Source organism: Mus pahari, chromosome 9 (assembly GCF_900095145.1).
Source record: "Mus pahari chromosome 9, PAHARI_EIJ_v1.1, whole genome shotgun sequence".
Lineage (NCBI taxonomy): Eukaryota > Metazoa > Chordata > Mammalia > Rodentia > Muridae > Mus > Mus pahari.
In genome coordinates this window covers 49,674,094-49,684,688 of record NC_034598.1, presented here as the reverse complement: position 1 = coordinate 49,684,688, position 10,595 = coordinate 49,674,094, and the positions used below count along the sequence as shown (strand labels likewise).

Here is a 10,595-nt window from a genome sequence, read left to right as displayed (position 1 = left end):
TGTCTGTCTGTCTGTCTGTCTGAGCTCTAAGTGACATCCTGAAAACAGCTGGGCCATGGTCTGCTTCCGACCCTCTCGTCATCCCAGTTAGCTGGAGAAGCAGCGACAAGGATCAGTAGCATTTCATTCAAGGGTGAAGGGGGCGGCTGGGAACTGGGGGCGGGGGAAGAGGCACAGGTTTCCCAGAAGGAATTTCTTCCGGCAAAATTCCGGCAGGCAGAACAGATCCTTACAATGAGGTCTCCATTAATAATGTGAGCTCGCTGCTGGTGTAAGTGCAGATCCATCTGGGGTGAGTTTTGGATAATTTTCTTTCTTTAAATGAAAGTCCTTGGACTTTACAGGCTGAGAGAGGAGAGGTGACAGAAATATAAAATAGCATTGTTGGTTTCCCTGTACAGTACACACTATGGAGATTCAATTTTCAAATGTTAAATATTGTGGGGTTTTCTGGACATTTTCAGAGGCTGTTTTTAATCTTGAAAATATTTTAGCTATTAGGTTTGTTAGAACCTGTACTGTTTGCAGATTCTACTTTCTCCATGATCATTTTAAGTGATGCCTCATTCAGATTGTGCTTATGAGAATCGCTGTGATTTCTGCTCTCTTTGGTGATGCTGTTGACGCACACTGCAGGAAGCAGGGAATCCCCTATAAATATCCTTCACTGTGTCATTACCCAGCTCTCCCTCCATGCCCGACTGGTGACTGTGCCTCTGTGTCCTGTGTCTTTATGTAACTGTCCCTACTCATCAGATGTGTTAAGGAGAAATATGTCGCCTTTGTCGTATCTCGAGAGCCTTTGTGATTATAAGCATCTGGGAGTATTTTGCTAAACCGTTTCCTACAAATGCTATTTGATGTATTAAGGTTTCTCTGGGTTGGCCACTGTTAATTTTGGGTGGCTTGTTTGTTCCTTATAATTGGCTTGTTTTTGTTTGCTGGCTCTGGTTTCTAAAGAGTGCAGAGATGGGATTCCCTCTACCTCCAGTGACGTATTATTTTGTTTGCAGTCTTTTTCTTCTGTGAGGGAGGGGTCAGAGAGAAGGAAGAAGAAAAATGGATCTGAAGTCTTTGTGACTCGCTGGCGGCTGGGCACCGCTGACTAGAGCTGAAGCTGAAGTGGGATGTTTAGAGATAGGGTACCTGTGCTTGTTTCTTCTCACAGCAGGCTTAGACCAAAGTCGGATCGCTGAAGCAAGGTGCTTGAATTTAACCCCGTGAGTGCTGATGCTAATGAATTTTACCTAATTGCTATTTCTAAATGTAGAAGGAAAATGAGCTTATGAAGGTTTTAGAGCCCAGAAGCTGTTCATTTAAATTTAGAGTTTTGGAGTGTGGGTTTTCTGTGTTTATACTGTCCTGATCACTTTGTGTACTGTTTTCCAGACCTCAAATAGGTAGTTATATAAAAGTCCTTGCCGTTGTAGTTCAGAGTAAAATTTAATTTTGAATCTGTATAGCTAAAGCAAAGGTTAGGAAGGACTTGCTAGGTATAAACCTAGTTGTGAGCTTTAACAGCCCTATATGGTTAGTTTTGGATTCTGTTTGTGCTTTCAGTTCCTGTTAAGCCTGTCTATTTTAATATAGATGATGATCTCTGAAGGGACCTGCGGAGGTCAATTTGAAGAACTCAGTAGACTAGAGCCTAGGAAAAGCTAAAGCCGCCTTTGTGTATAAAGCATGTATGTTTGGATAGCACATGCTAACTTGTTCCTTTAATAACATGCCTGTTTATTTTCTGTCTTGATTTATTTCTCTGTTCTGTTCTGCCACTTATTCAGAATTCTTCGTAAGAAGTGAAAAAAATACTAGATTGGGCTGTTTTGCTTAGATTTGCAGTTCTATTCTCTGTGGTACCTCAGTAATTTATTACATCCCATAAATGTTTCAAACTAACAATTTAACTTTATTTAGCCGGAAGTAGGGTGGGGAAGAAAAGGGGAGATGTAGAGTAAGTGGAGAGCCATGTCATCTCTTCACTGTAGGCAGGGGCAGGGCTGCAAGCATGGTTGGTAAGCATGCTTCCACTGCGGCGTGCATCTTGATATTTCAGCAAATATGTGGGTAATTTCTCATTAGCTTTTCAGGAAACCCCTGTGGTGGACAGCCCTCCTCAGCCGTTGCTGGGAGACTGCTCTGACGTCACTGGAGAAGCTCTGTCTGCAGCCAGAGCAGGAATAGCCTGTGAGAGGAAGAACTGCTGGGAAATTAAAGGATGACAGTTTTTTAAAACGTGGTTTTCATTTGATTTAGGGGTGGGTAGAATATATCTAAAGCCTTTTTTTTTTTAAAAAAAAAACCATTTCAGTCATTTCCAAGCTCCCTAAAAAATACCAAAAGATTATTTTAATCCAACTGAAAGTGCCTTCTTTGTAATTCTTTGTTTTCTAATTATCAGGCTTAGTGAAGGTCAGGGAGAAAAGCTCTTAAAGGTGTTAGAGAAGTAAGATTGCAGTTTCTTCTTGTCATTGATGTTCTTTCACTCTCTTCCTTTTTGGAGGATTAGGGAAAGATCAAGGGCAGATTTTGTAAAGGGTGATTTAGCATAATTTAAGAATAATTGAAAATACATGTTGGGAAGACTTTCTGGAAATATTGACTGTTTTGTTTTATAGTATTTTAGCTACTTATTTAATTGCCTAAGAGAGGATCTCGAACAGTTGGGGACTACCTCAGACTTGCCGTATAGCCAAGAATGACCTTGAGTTCCTCAGTCTCCTGCCTCTACCCCTCCAGTCCTAGTGCCACCATATTAAGTTCTGGTGATGTTGATATAAGACAATTTCTGAACTTAAAGTTAATATACTTAATTCTTTCTGACCTCTTTTTCCTAGCTTCTCCCTTTTGTTAATAGCCTGTTATTAGTTTTACTTTAAGAAAGGGGTTCTTCTGGGTGTGGTCCACCCCACCCCCCAAGTGGATTTCTGAATTTGAGTTTGAGTCCAGCCTGATATACAGATTGAATTCCAGGAGAGTTAGGGCTACACAGAAAAACTGTCTTGAAAAAAACAAAGAGCAAAAAGCATTCTTGTTGAATGTTTGTTCTACCAATTGCTGATAGTTATCAACTAATTTTTTTTTTCAATTTCTTCATATGTAAAATGAGTATAATGGTACCCACTCCCTGGGTATTTTTAAGGGGCACAGGGATAAGGGCTTTCTCTGTTTGTTTGTTTGTTTGTTTGTTGAAGGCTTAAGAATTAATACAAAGAGCTATGGCTCTAGGTGGCTCAGTAGGATAGGGGTTAGGGAGGGTACTTACTGCCAAATCTGATGGGTAAACTAAATTCAGTCCCTGGAACCCATGTGGTGAAAAGAGAAGTCACTCCCACAAGTTACCTTTTGAGTTGCCTACCTAGACACACACAAACACATTTTCTCNCCCCCCCCCCCGTCACACACACACTATAAAGCAAACAAAAAGACAGTCCCTATAACATTTTTAAAAATGTATATGTGTATAAATACATATACAGAGCTTACACTGGGTGTCTTCCATGTCACACACACACTATAAAGCAAACAAAAAGACAGTCCTATAGCACTTTTTAAAAATGTATATAAATACATATACAGAGCTTACACTGGGTGTCTTCCATGATCACTTTCTACCTTAAAATTTTTTTATTATATTTAAATTTTTATGGGCCTGGAGAGATGGTTAAGAGGTGGTTAAGAGCACTGGCTGCTGTTGCAGAGGTTCTGAATTCAGTTCCCACACCCACCTGGCAGGTCATAACCATTTGTAACTCCAGTTCTAGGGGATCTGATGCTCTCTTCTGTCCTCCACGGGTAACAGGCACATACATATGTGAATCTTTCTGTTTTGCCTGCATGTACCACTATCTACCTCATGCATACCTGGTTCTTGAGGAGGTTAGATGAGGGTAACTACAATTAGAGTTACTGATGGTTGTGGGCTGGGAATGGAACCCTAGCCCCCTGTAGCAGCCAGTGTATTTAACCACTGAGCTTTTTTATACATAACATTTATGAGGTCTTATTTATGGACCACCTGTCTAGGGATGGTGCTCCCCCATGGGCTAGGCCCTCCCACATCAGGGCAGTTTTTCACTGGCAATCTGATTTTATGTTATTTTGTGTCGTGTGTGTGTGTGTGTGTGTGTGTGTGTATGCACATCTGTGCCATTGCATGTGTGAGGCGGTCAGGACAAGCTGTAGGAATCTGTTCTTTCCTTTCTTCTACCATGTTGGTCCTAGGGGCCTTTTTCCAATGAGCTATTTTGCCAGTCTTCTTTCAATTTTTTTTAAAATTTATTTTTGTGCACGTGTGTGTGTGTGTGTGTGTGTGTGTGTGTGTGTGTGTGGTATTTGTATGTGTACATGTGTGCAGACCCATACATATGCCTGTGGAGCAAAAGGTCCAGATTGTCATATACTCCTCTGTAGGGATCCATGGTTTGTATGTTTGAGACTGGTTGTCCATTCCATTTTGTTTTTCTGTTGCTGCAATAATTAACTCTGACCTAAAAGCAACTTGGAGAGGAAAAGATTTCTTTCTTGTTACAGTTACAGTCCATCATTGAGGAGAGCCAAGCTGAAACTCAAGGCAGGATCTTAGAAGAGATCCATGAGGAAGCACTGCTGACTGCTCATCGGCAAGCTTGCTCTTGGGCTCATGCTTAGCTATGGTTTGTATGTAGCCCAGGATCACCTGCCTAGTCATGGTGCTCCCCATGGTGGGTTGGGTCCTCCCACATCAGTCAGCAGTCAGGACAGTTTCTCACTGGCTGATCTGATCTGGGCAGGTCCCCAGTTGAAACTCCCTCAGCTCTGGGCTATTGTCAAGCTAACTGGGACAGTCTGTCACTTACTGATTGGGCAGACTGGCTGGTCTGTGATCCCCAGGGTCCTTCTGTCTTCTCCCTGTCTTCCACTTCCCAGTGCAAGGATTATAGGCCCAGCTTTTTTGCATGGGTGCTAGGGGTCCAAACTCACATTCTCATGCTTTACTGACTCAAGCATCTCCTTATGCCTCAATTCCCAGGTATTTTAAAGACTGAATTAGCAATAGCCATCATTTGTAATATTTAGAAATCAAATAGGGTTATGCCTCCTGCCTTTCCACATTACTAGGAACTTACTTGTTTCTGTATGAAGCACATATGGAAGTCAGGACAACTTTTGAGGAGTTGGTTCCTTTCTTCCACTTTGTTTAAGGCAGGATATCTTATTTCTGCTGAACTGTATTGAGGCCAGCTGGCCCACAAGCTTATTGAGAGCTCCCCTTCTTTGCCTCCCATTTACCCTAGAATACTAGGATTACAGATGTGAGCACACATGTGGTCATCAGGCTTGCATGTCAAAAGCTTTTCTCTGCGGAGTCATCTTGTCAGTCTTCCTCCCTTTTGGGGGTGGTATGAGGATCAAACCTAGAGCTTTCTGCATGTTTTATGAGCTACATCTCAGCCCTCACATGCAAGCTTTGAGGAAACAGATTTTCAAGCCATATAAAAGAATGAGTTTCTAAAATAAATATAAGTATAGAGTGAGCATTTCTGACATGCATCACAGCTGGTCTTCTTAAGTATCGTGGTCAGGCATTGAAGCACACACCTTTAATCCCAGCATTCCAGAGGCAGAGGAGCACACCTTTCTAATCTCAAAGGCCAGTCTATGAACATGCACTCTGAAAAGATTAGCTTTTCTTCTTTTTGACCATCATTTATCTTTTGGTTGGTTTGGGTTTGTTATTTCTGGTTTTGTAGAGAAACTCACTACATAGGTCTCAGATTTTCTATGTAGCCACCCCAATCTCAAATTCTAAGTCCTCCGACCTCAGCCACCTAAGGGCTAAGGCCAGGTGTGTGTTAATAGGGAATGCCTATGTAACTTACAGAGTGGACCAGGCTTCCAGGTTCTCCCAGCATCCCACTGTCCTACGGTTGGCATACCCTGCCCTCTACCCTGAACTCTCCTGTCCAGGGGCTGAGCTGTCCTTCCTTTGACCTTTGGCCTCCTGGCTGCTGTACCTGGTCCCTCCCTCTCTTCCCTTCCTCTCCTCCTCTCCCCATATGGTTCAGGGTGGTGACCACTCTGAACTCTCTTAGATGTTTGTCCCTCTGGTTAGGTCTCCCTTATATTGATAATAAAGTTTCTCCTCCACCATACTTAGGAGTAGCTCTCCTCTCCTCTCCTCTCCTCTCCTGCTTGTGGACGTTGTACATCGTGGTGCGGAGCCTAGTGCGCACCACGATGTACAACGTCCACAAGCAGCTCTCCTCTCCTCTCCTCTCCTCTCCCCTCCCCTCCCCTCCCCTCTCCTCCCCTCTCCTCCCCTCCCCTCTCCTGCCCTGCCCTCCCCTCCCTTGCCCCAGGTTCTTGTCTTAAAAACAGTGAAGAACAAGGAGCCAGGACAGAGGAGCCAGAGCTTCACCGAGGTGGAGAAGTCTGGCCTCCTGCCTGGGCCCTTTTTATGCCCAATACTTGGTCCTGATTGGCTTATGTAAACTAAGGGTTGTGCTGAGAGCCTTCAGTTTTGCTGAATTGAATGGCTGTGGAGAACTGAGATAAGGCTCAGGAAGAGCCTGCCATCCACAGAAGAAGTTACTAGGAGGAAGAACCAGGAAGTGAGGAGTTGCTGATCAGCTTAAAGGCCGGTGGTGGTCTTGTTATGTTAATATGTCACAGCAATTTAAAATCTACAGCTCTTGCCTAGCATGTTGGCACACATTTAAATTCCATCACTGAGACTGAAGCAGAAAGACCTGTATGAGTTCATGCAGGCCTACATAAGTGAGACCCTGTCTCAGACAACAGCACCATTCACAGCTTCTTAGGTAAATCCATGGAGCATGAATTTTATTATACAGACTCTGCTCTCAAGACCCAATCTAATATTTTATATGCAGAAGGACTTCTGAGCTAAACTTAGAGCTTTGGAGCTAAATTTGGCAAGATCTGCAGTTTGGGGCCAGCAGCTACCCCCACTGCAGTGTTGTCTGGGGAACTGGGACTGCTGGGTGGCAGGTGTTTCTCCTGAGGCCAGCCTAGAGCTTCTGCCTACACAGTGCTCCTCAAGAAGACAGCCTGCCAGTTTGTAAAGGTTCTTCTTATCCTTCTCTGTCTGAAAGAACCTGCCTTACCCCTGTCTCTGTCATTTGGACATTTGCATCTGGTGTCCACCTTTGGAAAGCCATTCCTTACTTATTCTTCTGGTTCGGTGGTGTGCTCATGGTACTCATCTTCCGCTGTATGGCTATGAGTGTACAGTTTGTATGGCATGCTGTGTATGGTGAGTCCTTAAAATACATTGATTTGCAGGATGGTGGTAGTGTCTAGCATTGATGTGAAGGCTTTGTCTACACTAAGTATGTACTGTGCCATTGAGGTGCCTTGACCCTCCCTCCCCAAATCCAGGATTTTAAATGGGCCAAGTAAAAAAAAACCTAAGCAATCCAACATCCTGTTCCCCTTTATCTTCTTTTTTTTTTGTTTTTTTGTTTTTGTTTTTGTTTTTGTTTTTCAAGACAGGGTTTCTCTGTGTAGCCTTGGCTGTCCTGGAACTCACTCTGTAGACCAAACTGGCCTCGAACTCAGAAATCCACCTGCCTCTGCCTCCCAAGTGCTGGGATTAAAGGCGTGCGCCACCACCGCCTGGCTCCCCCTTTATCTTCTTTTAGTTGTATGCTGTAACATATTTTAGGAGGAGAGCCTAGCCTTTAATGGCTGAGCCATCTCACCAGCCCAGTGGTATAACTTGGAGTCTTATTCTTTTGTATCATTTGAGGTTTTCCCCTTTTTATATTGTTTGCTAACCTATCATAGTGCATTGACAGGGGTCAGCAATGTGTGTAACACTCATAACAAAGAAACTCACTCTGCTTGGAGATTTTAATCTTTCCTGTACCTTCTCTAGTATATATGGAGAGAGAAGAGTTAATCTTTAAAATGGGAAATGAACTGGAGAAAAGCAGGAAGTGGGCAAGTTCGTGACTCAATGGGCAAAAGAGTGAAACATAGTGGAAGGAGACAGTTCTGTCAAGCGTGTGTCCACTTGCACGCACGCATGCACGCACGCACGCACTCACAGAAATAGACTAGATGTAGAAGAAAGATTGATTTATAAAAGAGAGAGAGCATGCAGTATTGGCCATGTATGTTCTGAAAGTTTGAGACCCACTGTAAGGCCTGAGAAATGGGCTTTACATGAAACAGATGAAAATATTCGTTCACTAAAGAAGCTGTGTAAAAGTAACTTTGATTCTCCTGATGTAATTGTGGTCTCCAAGGCTTGCTGCCTCAGTCAGCTGAGCTAGGCCTGGTCCTGCAAGCTTCTAGCCTCTGTACAATCTTATCTAGGCCTAGAATGTTTTTCAGCCTTGGAGACTTATGGCTGAATAAGCTCACCCTTTCTAGCTCTTTCTGAACTCTGACTGGCAGGTTCAACCCAGTTCTGGCTCAGACTCCTCTTCAAGATGACTGACTCAATCTGGCTTCTGTTGGTTTCTCCTGAAGTGCTCTGCTTGGCCTCATACTAACTTTGGCAGTTTGTTCTAATCTTCTGGCTCCTTCTCATTCTCTGGCTCCTCTGTCTTCACCTGTGTTGGGCTTGTTCTCTCTCTGCAACCTGTCTCTGTACAACTGCCTAGTAAAACTGCCTCCTCCCTTTCCTCCTCTGCCTGCACTGCACTGTTCTCTTAAATAGTCTCCCTTTCCTCTCTCTCCTCGTGAGAGTTGGGCAGATCCTATTCTGTGAGGTCATTCTTTACCTTGTCTGCCACTCAATTAAACATCACTTTCAAACATGGGTGCTTCCTTCTACAAAACAACTTTACCTTTATTGTTTGGCATTAAAGGTGTAAGGCCTGAAGAGATGGCTAAGTGGTTACAAGCATTGGTTGTTCTTCCAAAGGACCAGAGTTCAATTCCCAGCACCCACATGGCAGCTCACAACTGTCTGTAACTCCAGTTTCAGGGGATCTGACATCCTCACATAAAATTAAATTAGAAAGGAAGGAAGGAAGGAAAGGAAGGAAGGAAGGAAGGAAGGAAGGAAGGAAGGAAGGAAGGAAGGAAGGAAAAGAAAAGAAGTATACTAAGGGCATGTCTGTGTTCCAGCCAAAGGGATTAAAGGTAAGAGCTGAGCCACACCACAACTAGAAACAGATTTGGTTTGTTTGTTTGTTTGTTTGTTGTTTTTTTTCAGTATATAACATAGTCTTGGGGTTCACAGTACGATCAAATATCCTCAACTATGCATGCTTTTTTTTCTTAAATGAGTGAAGGAAAACCATTTTATCTTTAAATTTCTTGAATACATTATTCTAAGCAGTTAGTGAGAATTGCTAATAAAGATTCAAAGGTGTTCATCAAAGAATATTTTACTGCAAAATTGATAGCTGCCTGAATTCACAATATTGAGGAATGGTTAAATAAATTATGGTCTATGGGTTTTTTTAAAGATTTATTTATTTATGTATGTGAGTACACTGTTGCTCTTTTCAGACATGCCAGAAGAGGACATTAGATCCTATTACATTACAGATGGTTGTGAGCCACCATGTGGTTGTTGGGAATTGGACTCAGGACCTCTGGAAGGGCAGTCTGTTCTTATCCAAGGAGCCATCTCTCCAGCCCCCAGTTAGCCTTTAGTTAAAGGTAATTTAAACCGCTGTGGTATTTTACATCTATAATCTCAGCACTAAAGAGGCTGAAACAGGAAGATTGCTAGTTCAAGACCAATTTCATCTGTATAGCAGGGCCATAGCCAGCCTTGAATACATAAGATCCTGTCTTTTAAAAATGACAACCAGCAAATATGGTGCCTCATGGCAGTAATTTCATGCCAAAAACATTCTAGATGTATCATATAATTACATAAAAAATACTAGATACAAAAACATCCAATATGGATGTCAATTATATATAAATATGGGAATAAAAACCAGATTATACCTCAATATGTTGGTATTAATAATGGCTGTAATAGCTGAATTACAGATTATGGTTGATTTTCACTGCATTTTCCGTACTTGTGTTGATGAAACCATAGCTAGGTATGATGCTTCATGTCTGTGATGCCAGGTCTGGGGAGGCTAAAGCAGGAGAGTTGCAAATTTGAGATCAGCTTGAACTTTATAGTGAGAAACTGCCTCAGGAACCCAAAGTGGCAGTGGCAGTGGTGGTGGCAGTGGCAGTGGCAGTGGTGCGCACCTTTAATCCCTGCACTTGGGAGGCAGAGGCAAGTGGATCTCTGAGTCTGAGACCAGTTGGGTCTGTAGAGTGAGTTCAGAACAGCCAGGGCAACATAGAGAAACTCTATCTTGGGGGAAAAAACATCCAACCAAATAAACCCAAAGGAAGAAGGAGAATCTTGCTTTCCTTTTTAAAAAATGGTTTTATTATATTTCTTAATTCTATGGATATGTGTGCGGGTGGGTGTGTACAGATGAGACAGCCAGCCAGTTGTCAGCTAGTCCTCTCCTCTCACGCAGGGCCACAGATCCAGTCATCGCTGATGAAGTGACTCAGTGCTGTCTGGCTAGCCCTTCCTCCTGATTTTAAGTCAACATCTCTGCATATACATTTTTAGGGTTAAATTGAGGCAAAGGTGACAATCTGTGCTGGAA

At 42.9% G+C, this 10,595-nt stretch overlaps 1 protein-coding gene across 16 annotated transcripts in view; it reads left to right on the top strand.

Moving 5' to 3' along the window:
• Positions 1–10,595, top strand: part of R3hdm2 (R3H domain containing 2) — a 119,296-nt gene that overhangs the window by 39,876 nt on the left and 68,825 nt on the right. For 2 of the 16 annotated variants that reach the window (XM_021204456.2, XM_029542043.1), the window contains exon 1: positions 577–1,220. The exons of 12 other annotated variants lie outside the window; for them this stretch is intronic. The gene's annotated coding sequence lies outside the window, so the exon portion shown is untranslated. Of the gene's footprint in view, positions 1–223; positions 293–576; positions 1,221–10,595 lie in introns of those variants that run through there. 2 more of the 16 variants (XM_029542044.1, XM_029542047.1) reach the window with 2 other exon arrangements.